Source organism: Pleurodeles waltl, unplaced genomic scaffold, assembly GCF_031143425.1.
Source record: "Pleurodeles waltl isolate 20211129_DDA unplaced genomic scaffold, aPleWal1.hap1.20221129 scaffold_39, whole genome shotgun sequence".
NCBI classification, from domain to species: Eukaryota; Metazoa; Chordata; class Amphibia; order Caudata; family Salamandridae; genus Pleurodeles; species Pleurodeles waltl.
In genome coordinates, this window is record NW_027150097.1 from 7,471,040 (window position 1) to 7,483,162 (window position 12,123).

The window sequence follows — 12,123 nt, forward strand, 5'->3', positions numbered from 1 at the left end:
TGTCTTTTGCGAGGTGGATACATTTTTGGACTTTTTTTTTCCAAGCACCCGTATCAAAAACAATGTCAACAGTTTCTGTAAATTATCGATAAGATCTATTGTCCGTTGCTTGCACTAATTTCCTGAAGTTGGCTAAATCGCAGTAAATCGGTAAAGCGGGAAATCACAGCATCTTCAACAAATCGTGATAGAGGGGCAGAGATAAAGGTTTCGACCCTACATATCAAGAGCGCAGCTGTCAATAGTTCAGCAGGTTCACAGTGCAGAAGGTTCAGTGGCACCAGGGTCCCCTGCGTCCCAATCACAGCTGGTTTTTAACTTCTGTATTCAGGGCATGGGAGGGGTGTGTTGCATTGTGCACACACGGTGCCTGTTTCGCAGATAAGTTTTAATAAATACACAGAGAATAATATAGAGTCATTGGCCACGAGGAACACCTTCCCTGCCCTTTTATTCTCTCCGGTTCCACGTCACCGCGCCTACCATCCAACTCCAAAACTCGGGGGAGACTAACACTCCCTACCTCCCTTGGTGTGCATCATAGGCGTGCCCATAACGAACACAACATTTCTCCTTAACCAATACAAAACAAACATAGCTGCTCAAAAAAAAGATACTATACTAATCCAGTATACAAGAATGGTACACAACATGAAATGCCACATTCAGTCAATCCACCCCGAATCCTTGCAGCCGCTTTGAGCATGGCGGTCGAGGACTCAAACTGTACCGTTCAAGTCCTTGTCTCAGAGGCACTGAGTTGATTGGTATGGAGTCAGGCACCTCCTGATCTGAATCTTGAACTGGCTCCAAATTCTGCATGTCCACACCCCCTGTAGTAGATGATTGAGAATTAATAGCAGTCACCACCGGCCATGTGCACTGGCTCAAAATTCAGCATGTCCACACCCCATGTAGTAGATGATTGACAATTAGTAGCAGTCACCACCGGATCCACTGTCAGGATGATCCATCCTCTCTCCTTCATCAGCTTCAGATCCCACTGTGTCCCTGAGCAGGAAGGTCTGGAATTGAAAATACAGAGGACATTAAACAACATTTACTCAGTACATGGCACTCATTTTGGTTTATAAGCTGGAAATTGAGCCATCAGTGCAGTGTCAAGAGTGTCAGGATGGCCGAGTGGTCTAAGGTGCTGAGTTCAGGTCGCAGTCTCCTTTGGAGGCGTGGGTTTGAATCCCACTTCTGATAAGTGTCTTTTGCGAGGTGGATACAGTTTTGGAATTTTTTTTCCAAGCACCCGTATCAAAAACAATGTCAACAGTTTCTGTAAATTATCGATAAGATCTATTGTCCGTTGCTTGCACTAATTGCCTGAAGTTGGCTAAATCGCAGTAAACGGTAAAGCAGGAAATCACAGCATCTTCAACAAATCGTGATAGAGGGGCCAAATTAAAGGTTTCGACCCTACATATCAAAAGCACAGCTGTCAATAGTTCAGCAGGTTCACAGTGCAGAAGGTTCAGTGGCACCAGGGTCCCCTGCATCCCAATCACAGCTGGTTTTTAACTTCTGTATTCAGGGCATGGGAGGGGTGTGTTGCATCGTGCACACAGTGCCTGTTTCGCAGATAAGTTTTAATAAATACACAGAGAATAATATAGAGTCATTGGCCATGAGGAACACCTTCCCTGACCTTTTATTCTCTCCGGTTCAACGTCACCGCGCCTACCATCCAACTCCAAAACTCGGGGGAGACTAACACTCCCTACCTCCCTTGGTGTGCATCATAGGCGTGCCCATAACGAACACAACATTTCTCCTTAACCAATACAAAACAAACATAGCTGCTCAAAAAAAAGATACTATACTAATCCAGTATACAAGAATGGTACACAACAAGAAATGCCACATTCAGTCAATCCACCCCGAATCCTTGCAGCCGCGTTGAGCATGGCGGTCGAGGACTCAAACTGTACCGTTCAAGTCCTTGTCTCAGAGGCACTGAGTTGATTGGTATGGAGCCAGGCACCTCCTGATCTGAATCTTGAACTGGCTCCAAATTCTGCATGTCCACACCCCCTGTAGTAGATGATTGAGAATTAGTAGCAGTCACCACCCGCCATGTGCACTGGCTCAAAATTCAGCATGTCCACACCCCATGTAGTAGATGATTGAGAATTAGTAGCAGTCACCACCGGATCCACTGTCAGGATGATCCATCCTCTCTCCTTCATCAGCTTCAGATCCCACTGTTTCCCTGAGCAGGAAGGTCTGGAATTGAAAATACAGAGGACATTAAACAACATTCACTCAGTACATGGCACTCATTTTGGTTTATAAGCTGGAAATTGAGCCATCAGTGCAGTGTCAAGAGTGTCAGGATGGCCGAGTGGTCTAAGGAGCTGCGTTCAGGTCGCAGTCTCCTTTGGAGGCGTGGGTTCGAATCCCACTTCTGACAAGTGTCTTTTGCGAGGTGGATACATTTTTGGACTTTTTTTTTCCAAACACCCGTATCAAAAACAATGTCAACAGTTTCTGTAAATTATCGATAAGATCTATTGTCCGTTGCTTGCACTAATTTCCTGAAGTTGGCTAAATCGCAGTAAATCGGTAAAGCGGGAAATCACAGCATCTTCAACAAATCGTGATAGAGGGGCAGAGATAAAGGTTTCGACCCTACATATCAAGAGCGCAGCTGTCGATAGTTCAGCAGGTTCACAGTGCAGAAGGTTCAGTGGCACCAGGGTCCCCTGCGTCCCAATCACAGCTGGTTTTTAACTTCTGTATTCAGGGCATGGGAGTGGTGTGTTGCATCGTGCACACACGGTGCCTGTTTCGCAGATAAGTTTTAATAAATACTCAGAGAATAATATAGAGTCATTGGCCACGAGGAACACCTTCCCTGACCTTTTATTCTCTCCGGTTCCACGTCACCGCGCCTACCATCCAACTCCAAAACTCAGGGGAGACTAACACTCCCTACCTCCCTTGGTGTGCATCATAGGCGTGCCCATGACGAACACAACATTTCTCCTTAACCAATACAAAACAAACATAGCTGCTCAAAAAAAAGATACTATACTAATCCAGTATACAGGAATAGTACACAACAAGAAATACCACATTCAGTCAATCCACCCCGAATCCTTGCAGCCGCGTTGAGCATGGCGGTCGAGGACTCAAACTGTACCGTTCAAGTCCTTGTCTCAGAGGCACTGAGTTGATTGGTATGGAGCCAGGCACCTCCTGATCTGAATCTTGAACTGGCTCCAAATTCTGCATGTCCACACCCCTTGTAGTAGATGATTGAGAATTAGTAGCAGTCACCACCGGCCATGTGCACTGGCTCAAACTTCTGCATGTCCACACCCCAAGTAGTCGATGATTGAGAATTAGAAGCAGTCACCACCGGATTCACTGTCAGAATGATCCATCCTCTCTCCTTCATCAGCTTCAGATCCCACTGTTTTCCTGAGCAGGAAGGTCTGGAATTGAAAATACAGAGGACATTAAACAACATTCACTCAGTACATGGCAGTCATTTTGGTTTATAAGCTGGAAATTGAGCCATCAGTGCAGTGTCAAGAGTGTCAGGATGGCCGAGTGGTCTCAGGTGCTGCGTTCAGGTCGCAGTCTCCTTTGGAGGCGTGGGTTCGAATCCTCCTTCTGACAAGTGTCTTTTGCGAGGTGGATACATTTTTGGACTTTTTTTTTCCAAGCACCCGTATCAAAAACAATGTCAACAGTTTCTGTAAATTATCGATAAGATCTATTGTCCGTTGCTTGCACTAATTTCCTGAAGTTGGCTAAATAGCAGTAAATCGGTAAAGCGGGAAATCACAGCATCTTCAACAAATCGTGATAGAGGGGCAGAGATAAAGGTTTCGACCCTACATATCAAGAGCGCAGCTGTCAATAGTTCAGCAGGTTCACAGTGCAGAAGGTTCAGTGGCGCCAGGGTCCCCTGCGTCCCAATCACAGCTGGTTTTTAACTTCTGTATTCAGGGCATGGGAGGGGTGTGTTGCATCGTGCACACACGGTGCCTGTTTCGCAGATAAGTTTTAATAAATACACAGAGAATAATATAGAGTCATTGGCCACGAGGAACACCTTCCCTGGCCTTTAATTCTCTCCGGTTCCACGTCACCGCGCCTACCATCCAACTCCAAAAGTTGGGGGAGACTAACACTCCCTACCTCCCTTGGTGTGCATCATAGGCGTGCCCATGACGAACACAACATTTCTCCTTAACCAATACAAAACAAACAGAGCTGCTAAAAAAAAAAGATACTATACTAATCCAGTATACAAGAATAGTACACAACAAGAAATGCCACATTCAGTCAATCCACCCCGAATCCTTGCAGCCACGTTGAGCATGGCGGTCGAGGACTCAAACTGTACCGTTCAAGTCCTTGTCTCAGAGGCACTGAGTTGATTGGTATGGAGCCAGGCACCTCCTGATCTGAATCTTGAACTGGCTCCAAATTCTGCATGTCCACACCCCTTGTAGTAGATGATTGAGAATTAGTAGCAGTCACCACCGGCCATGTGCACTGGCTCAAACTACTGCATGTCCACACCCCATGTAGTCGATGATTGAGAATTAGTAGCAGTCACCACCGGATTCACTGTCAGGATGATCCATCCTCTCTCCTTCATCAGCTTCAGATCCCACTGTTTCCCTGAGCAGGAAGGTCTGGAATTGAAAATACAGAGGACATTAAACAACATTCACTCAGTACATGGCACTCATTTTGGTTTATAAGCTGGAAATTGAGCCATCAGTGCAGTGTCTAGAGTGTCAGGATGGCCGAGTGGTCTAAGGCGCTGCGTTCAGGTCGCAGTCTGCTTTGGATGCGTGTGTTCGAATCCCACTTCTGACAAGTGTCTTTTGCGAGGTGGATACATTTTTGGACTTTTTTTTTCCAAGCACCCGTATCAAAAACAATGTCAACAGTTTCTGTAAATTATCGATAAGATCTATTGTCCGTTGCTTGCACTAATTTCCTGAAGTTGGCTAAATCGCAGTAAATCGGTAAAGCGGGAAATCACAGCATCTTCAACAAATCGTGATAGAGGGGCAGAGATAAAGGTTTCGACCCTACATATCAAGAGCGCAGCTGTCAATAGTTCAGCAGGTTCACAGTGCAGAAGGTTCAGTGGCACCAGGGTCCCCTGCGTCCCAATCACAGCTGGTTTTTAACTTCTGTATTCAGGGCATGGGAGGGGTGTGTTGCATCGTGCACACACGGTGCCTGTTTCGCAGATAAGTTTTAATAAATACACAGAGAATAATATAGAGTCATTGGCCACGAGGAACACCTTCCCTGACCTTTTATTCTCTCCGGTTCCACGTCACCGCGCCTACCATCCAACTCCAAAACTCGGGGGAGACTAACACTCCCTACCTCCCTTGGTGTGCATCATAGGCGTGCCCATAACGAACACAACATTTCTCCTTAACCAATACAAAACAAACATAGCTGCTCAAAAAAAAGATACTATACTAATCCAGTATACAAGAATGGTACACAACATGAAATGCCACATTCAGTCAATCCACCCCGAATCCTTGCAGCCGCTTTGAGCATGGCGGTCGAGGACTCAAACTGTACCGTTCAAGTCCTTGTCTCAGAGGCACTGAGTTGATTGGTATGGAGTCAGGCACCTCCTGATCTGAATCTTGAACTGGCTCCAAATTCTGCATGTCCACACCCCCTGTAGTAGATGATTGAGAATTAATAGCAGTCACCACCGGCCATGTGCACTGGCTCAAAATTCAGCATGTCCACACCCCATGTAGTAGATGATTGACAATTAGTAGCAGTCACCACCGGATCCACTGTCAGGATGATCCATCCTCTCTCCTTCATCAGCTTCAGATCCCACTGTGTCCCTGAGCAGGAAGGTCTGGAATTGAAAATACAGAGGACATTAAACAACATTTACTCAGTACATGGCACTCATTTTGGTTTATAAGCTGGAAATTGAGCCATCAGTGCAGTGTCAAGAGTGTCAGGATGGCCGAGTGGTCTAAGGTGCTGAGTTCAGGTCGCAGTCTCCTTTGGAGGCGTGGGTTTGAATCCCACTTCTGATAAGTGTCTTTTGCGAGGTGGATACAGTTTTGGAATTTTTTTTCCAAGCACCCGTATCAAAAACAATGTCAACAGTTTCTGTAAATTATCGATAAGATCTATTGTCCGTTGCTTGCACTAATTGCCTGAAGTTGGCTAAATCGCAGTAAACGGTAAAGCAGGAAATCACAGCATCTTCAACAAATCGTGATAGAGGGGCCAAATTAAAGGTTTCGACCCTACATATCAAAAGCACAGCTGTCAATAGTTCAGCAGGTTCACAGTGCAGAAGGTTCAGTGGCACCAGGGTCCCCGGCATCCCAATCACAGCTGGTTTTTAACTTCTGTATTCAGGGCATGGGAGGGGTGTGTTGCATCGTGCACACAGTGCCTGTTTCGCAGATAAGTTTTAATAAATACACAGAGAATAATATAGAGTCATTGGCCATGAGGAACACCTTCCCTGACCTTTTATTCTCTCCGGTTCAACGTCACCGCGCCTACCATCCAACTCCAAAACTCGGGAGAGACTAACACTCCCTACCTCCCTTGGTGTGCATCATAGGCGTGCCCATAACGAACACAACATTTCTCCTTAACCAATACAAAACAAACATAGCTGCTCAAAAAAAAGATACTATACTAATCCAGTATACAAGAATGGTACACAACAAGAAATGCCACATTCAGTCAATCCACCCCGAATCCTTGCAGCCGCGTTGAGCATGGCGGTCGAGGACTCAAACTGTACCGTTCAAGTCCTTGTCTCAGAGGCACTGAGTTGATTGGTATGGAGCCAGGCACCTCCTGATCTGAATCTTGAACTGGCTCCAAATTCTGCATGTCCACACCCCCTGTAGTAGATGATTGAGAATTAGTAGCAGTCACCACCCGCCATGTGCACTGGCTCAAAATTCAGCATGTCCACACCCCATGTAGTAGATGATTGAGAATTAGTAGCAGTCACCACCGGATCCACTGTCAGGATGATCCATCCTCTCTCCTTCATCAGCTTCAGATCCCACTGTTTCCCTGAGCAGGAAGGTCTGGAATTGAAAATACAGAGGACATTAAACAACATTCACTCAGTACATGGCACTCATTTTGGTTTATAAGCTGGAAATTGAGCCATCAGTGCAGTGTCAAGAGCGTCAGGATGGCCGAGTGGTCTAAGGAGCTGCGTTCAGGTCGCAGTCTCCTTTGGAGGCGTGGGTTCGAATCCCACTTCTGACAAGTGTCTTTTGCGAGGTGGATACATTTTTGGACTTTTTTTTTCCAAACACCCGTATCAAAAACAATGTCAACAGTTTCTGTAAATTATCGATAAGATCTATTGTCCGTTGCTTGCACTAATTTCCTGAAGTTGGCTAAATCGCAGTAAATCGGTAAAGCGGGAAATCACAGCATCTTCAACAAATCGTGATAGAGGGGCAGAGATAAAGGTTTCGACCCTACATATCAAGAGCGCAGCTGTCAATAGTTCAGCAGGTTCACAGTGCAGAAGGTTCAGTGGCACCAGGGTCCCCTGCGTCCCAATCACAGCTGGTTTTTAACTTCTGTATTCAGGGCATGGGAGGGGTGTGTTGCATCGTGCACACACGGTGCCTGTTTCGCAGATAAGTTTTAATAAATACACAGAGAATAATATAGAGTCATTGGCCACGAGGAACACCTTCCCTGACCTTTTATTCTCTCCGGTTCCACGTCACCGCGCCTACCATCCAACTCCAAAACTCAGGGGAGACTAACACTCCCTACCTCCCTTGGTGTGCATCATAGGCGTGCCCATGACGAACACAACATTTCTCCTTAACCAATACAAAACAAACATAGCTGCTCAAAAAAAAGATACTATACTAATCCAGTATACAGGAATAGTACACAACAAGAAATACCACATTCAGTCAATCCACCCCGAATCCTTGCAGCCGCGTTGAGCATGGCGGTCGAGGACTCAAACTGTACCGTTCAAGTCCGTGTCTCAGAGGCACTGAGTTGATTGGTATGGAGCCAGGCACCTCCTGATCTGAATCTTGAACTGGCTCCAAATTCTGCATGTCCACACCCCTTGTAGTAGATGATTGAGAATTAGTAGCAGTCACCACCGGCCATGTGCACTGGCTCAAACTTCTGCATGTCCACACCCCAAGTAGTCGATGATTGAGAATTAGAAGCAGTCACCACCGGATTCACTGTCAGAATGATCCATCCTCTCTCCTTCATCAGCTTCAGATCCCACTGTTTTCCTGAGCAGGAAGGTCTGGAATTGAAAATACAGAGGACATTAAACAACATTCACTCAGTACATGGCAGTCATTTTGGTTTATAAGCTGGAAATTGAGCCATCAGTGCAGTGTCAAGAGTGTCAGGATGGCCGAGTGGTCTCAGGTGCTGCGTTCAGGTCGCAGTCTCCTTTGGAGGCGTGGGTTCGAATCCTCCTTCTGACAAGTGTCTTTTGCGAGGTGGATACATTTTTGGACTTTTTTTTTCCAAGCACCCGTATCAAAAACAATGTCAACAGTTTCTGTAAATTATCGATAAGATCTATTGTCCGTTGCTTGCACTAATTTCCTGAAGTTGGCTAAATAGCAGTAAATCGGTAAAGCGGGAAATCACAGCATCTTCAACAAATCGTGATAGAGGGGCAGAGATAAAGGTTTCGACCCTACATATCAAGAGCGCAGCTGTCAATAGTTCAGCAGGTTCACAGTGCAGAAGGTTCAGTGGCGCCAGGGTCCCCTGCGTCCCAATCACAGCTGGTTTTTAACTTCTGTATTCAGGGCATGGGAGGGGTGTGTTGCATCGTGCACACACGGTGCCTGTTTCGCAGATAAGTTTTAATAAATACACAGAGAATAATATAGAGTCATTGGCCACGAGGAACACCTTCCCTGGCCTTTAATTCTCTCCGGTTCCACGTCACCGCGCCTACCATCCAACTCCAAAAGTTGGGGGAGACTAACACTCCCTACCTCCCTTGGTGTGCATCATAGGCGTGCCCATGACGAACACAACATTTCTCCTTAACCAATACAAAACAAACAGAGCTGCTAAAAAAAAAAGATACTATACTAATCCAGTATACAAGAATAGTACACAACAAGAAATGCCACATTCAGTCAATCCACCCCGAATCCTTGCAGCCACGTTGAGCATGGCGGTCGAGGACTCAAACTGTACCGTTCAAGTCCTTGTCTCAGAGGCACTGAGTTGATTGGTATGGAGCCAGGCACCTCCTGATCTGAATCTTGAACTGGCTCCAAATTCTGCATGTCCACACCCCTTGTAGTAGATGATTGAGAATTAGTAGCAGTCACCACCGGCCATGTGCACTGGCTCAAACTACTGCATGTTAACACCCCATGTAGTCGATGATTGAGAATTAGTAGCAGTCACCACCGGATTCACTGTCAGGATGATCCATCCTCTCTCCTTCATCAGCTTCAGATCCCACTGTTTCCCTGAGCAGGAAGGTCTGGAATTGAAAATACAGAGGACATTAAACAACATTCACTCAGTACATGGCACTCATTTTGGTTTATAAGCTGGAAATTGAGCCATCAGTGCAGTGTCAAGAGTGTCAGGATGGCCGAGTAGTCTAAGGCGCTGCGTTCAGGTCGCAGTCTGCTTTGGATGCGTGTGTTCGAATCCCACTTCTGACAAGTGTCTTTTGCGCGGTGGATACATTTTTGGACTTTTTTTTTCCAAGCACCCGTATCAAAAACAATGTCAACAGTTTCTGTAAATTATCGATAAGATCTATTGTCCGTTGCTTGCACTAATTTCCTGAAGTTGGCTAAATCGCAGTAAATCGGTAAAGCGGGAAATCACAGCATCTTCAACAAATCGTGATAGAGGGGCAGAGATAAAGGTTTCGACCCTACATATCAAGAGCGCAGCTGTCAATAGTTCAGCAGGTTCACAGTGCAGAAGGTTCAGTGGCACCAGGGTCCCCTGCGTCCCAATCACAGCTGGTTTTTAACTTCTGTATTCAGGGCATGGGAGGGGTGTGTTGCATCGTGCACACACGGTGCCTGTTTCACAGATAAGTTTTAATAGAGACACAGAGAATAATATAGAGTCATTGGCCACGAGGAACACCTTCCCTGACCTTTTATTCTCTCCGGTTCCACGTCACCGCGCCTACCATCCAACTCCAAAACTCGGGGGAGACTAACACTCCCTACCTCCCTTGGTGTGCATCATAGGCGTGCCCATGACGAACACAACATTTCTCCTTAACCAATACAAAACAAACATAGCTGCTCAAAAAAAAGATACTATACTAAACCAGTATACAAGAATAGTACACAACAAGAAATGCCAAATTCAGGCAATCCACCCCGAATCCTTGCAGCCGCGTTGAGCATGGCGGTCGAGGACTCAAACTGTACCGTTCAAGTCCTTGTCTCAGAGTCACTGAGTTGATTGGTATGGAGCCAGGCACCTCCTGATCTGAATCTTGAACTGGCTCCAAATTCTGCATGTCCACACCCCCTGTAGTAGATGATTGAGAATTAGTAGCAGTCACCACCGGCCATGTGCACTGGCTCAAAATTCAGCATGTCCACACCCCATGTAGTAGATGATTGAGAATTAGTAGCAGTGACCACCGGATCCACTGTCAGGATGATCCATGCTCTCTCCTTCATCAGCTTCAGATCCCACTGTTTCCCTGAGCAGGAAGGTCTGGAATTGAAAATACAGAGGACATTAAACAACATTCACTCGGTACATGGCACTCATTTTGGTTTATAAGCTGGAAATTGAGCCATCAGTTTGGAGTCAAGAGTGTCAGGATGGCCGGGTGGTCTAAGGAGCTGCATTCAGATTGCAGTCTCCCTTGGAGACCTGGGTTCAAACCCCACTTCTGACAAGTGTCTTTTGCGAGGTGGATACATTTTTGGACTTTTTTTTACCAAGCACCCTTATCAAAAACAATGTGAACAGCTTCTGTAAATTATAGATAAGATCAATTGTCCGTTGCTTGCACTAATTGCCTGAAGTTGGCTAAATCGCAGTAAATCGGTAAAGCAGGAAATCACAGCATCTTCAACAAATCGTGATAGAGGGGCCGAGATAAAGGTTTCGACCCTACATATCAAGAGCGCAGCTTTCAATAGTTCAGCAGGTTCACAGTGCAGAAGGTTCAGTGGCACCAGGGTCCCCTGCGTCCCAATCACAGCTGGTTTTTAAATTCTGAATTCAGGGCATGGGAGGAGTGTGTTGCATCGTGCACACACGGTGCCTGTTTCGCAGATAAGTTTTAATAAATACACAGAGAATAATATAGAGTCATTGGCCACGAGGAACACCTTCCCTGACCTTTTATTCTCTCCGGTTCCACGTCACCGCACCTACCATCCAACTCCAAAACTCGGGGGAGACTAACACTCCCTACCTCCCTTGGTGTGCATCATAGGCGTGCCCATGACGAACACAACATTTCTCCTTAACCAATACAAAACAAACATAGCTGCTCAAAAAAAAGATACTATACTAATCCAGTATACAAGAATAGTACACAACATGAAATGCCATATTCAGTCAATCCACCCCAAATTCTTGCAGCCGCGTTGAGCATGGCTGTCGAGGACTCAAACTGTACCGTTCAAGTCCTTGTCTCAGAGGCACTGAGTTGATTGGTATGGAGCCAGGCACCTCCTGATCTGAATCTTGAACTGGCTCCAAATTCTGCATGTCCACACCCCTTGTAGTAGATGATTGAGAATTAGTAGCAGTCACCACCGGCCATGTGCACTGGCTCAAACTTCTGCATGTCCACACCCCATGTAGTCGATGATTGAGAATTAGTAGCAGTCACCACTGGATTCACTGTCAGGATGATCCATCCTCTCTCCTTCATCAGCTTCAGATCCCACTGTTTCCCTGAGCAGGAAGGTCTGGAATTGAAAATACAGAGGACATTAAACAACATTCACTCAGTACATGGCACTCATTTTGGTTTATACGCTCAAAATTGAGCCATGAGCAAGGTGTGAAGAGTGTCAGGATGGCCGAGTGGTCTAAGGTGCTGTGTGCAGGTCGCAGTCTCCCTTGGAGGCGTGGGTTCAAATTCCA

The 12,123-nt window shown here is 46.1% G+C and overlaps 2 non-coding genes across 2 annotated transcripts; both read left to right on the top strand.

Moving 5' to 3' along the window:
* Positions 1–2,339: 2,339 nt before the first annotated feature.
* Positions 2,340–2,422, top strand: TRNAL-CAG (transfer RNA leucine (anticodon CAG)). Its single transcript has one exon. It is a non-coding gene; the product is annotated as a tRNA-Leu (tRNA).
* A 4,770-nt stretch (positions 2,423–7,192) lies between these two features.
* On the top strand, positions 7,193–7,275 carry TRNAL-CAG (transfer RNA leucine (anticodon CAG)). Its single transcript has one exon. It is a non-coding gene; the product is annotated as a tRNA-Leu (tRNA).
* The last annotated feature ends 4,848 nt before the right edge of the window (positions 7,276–12,123 follow it).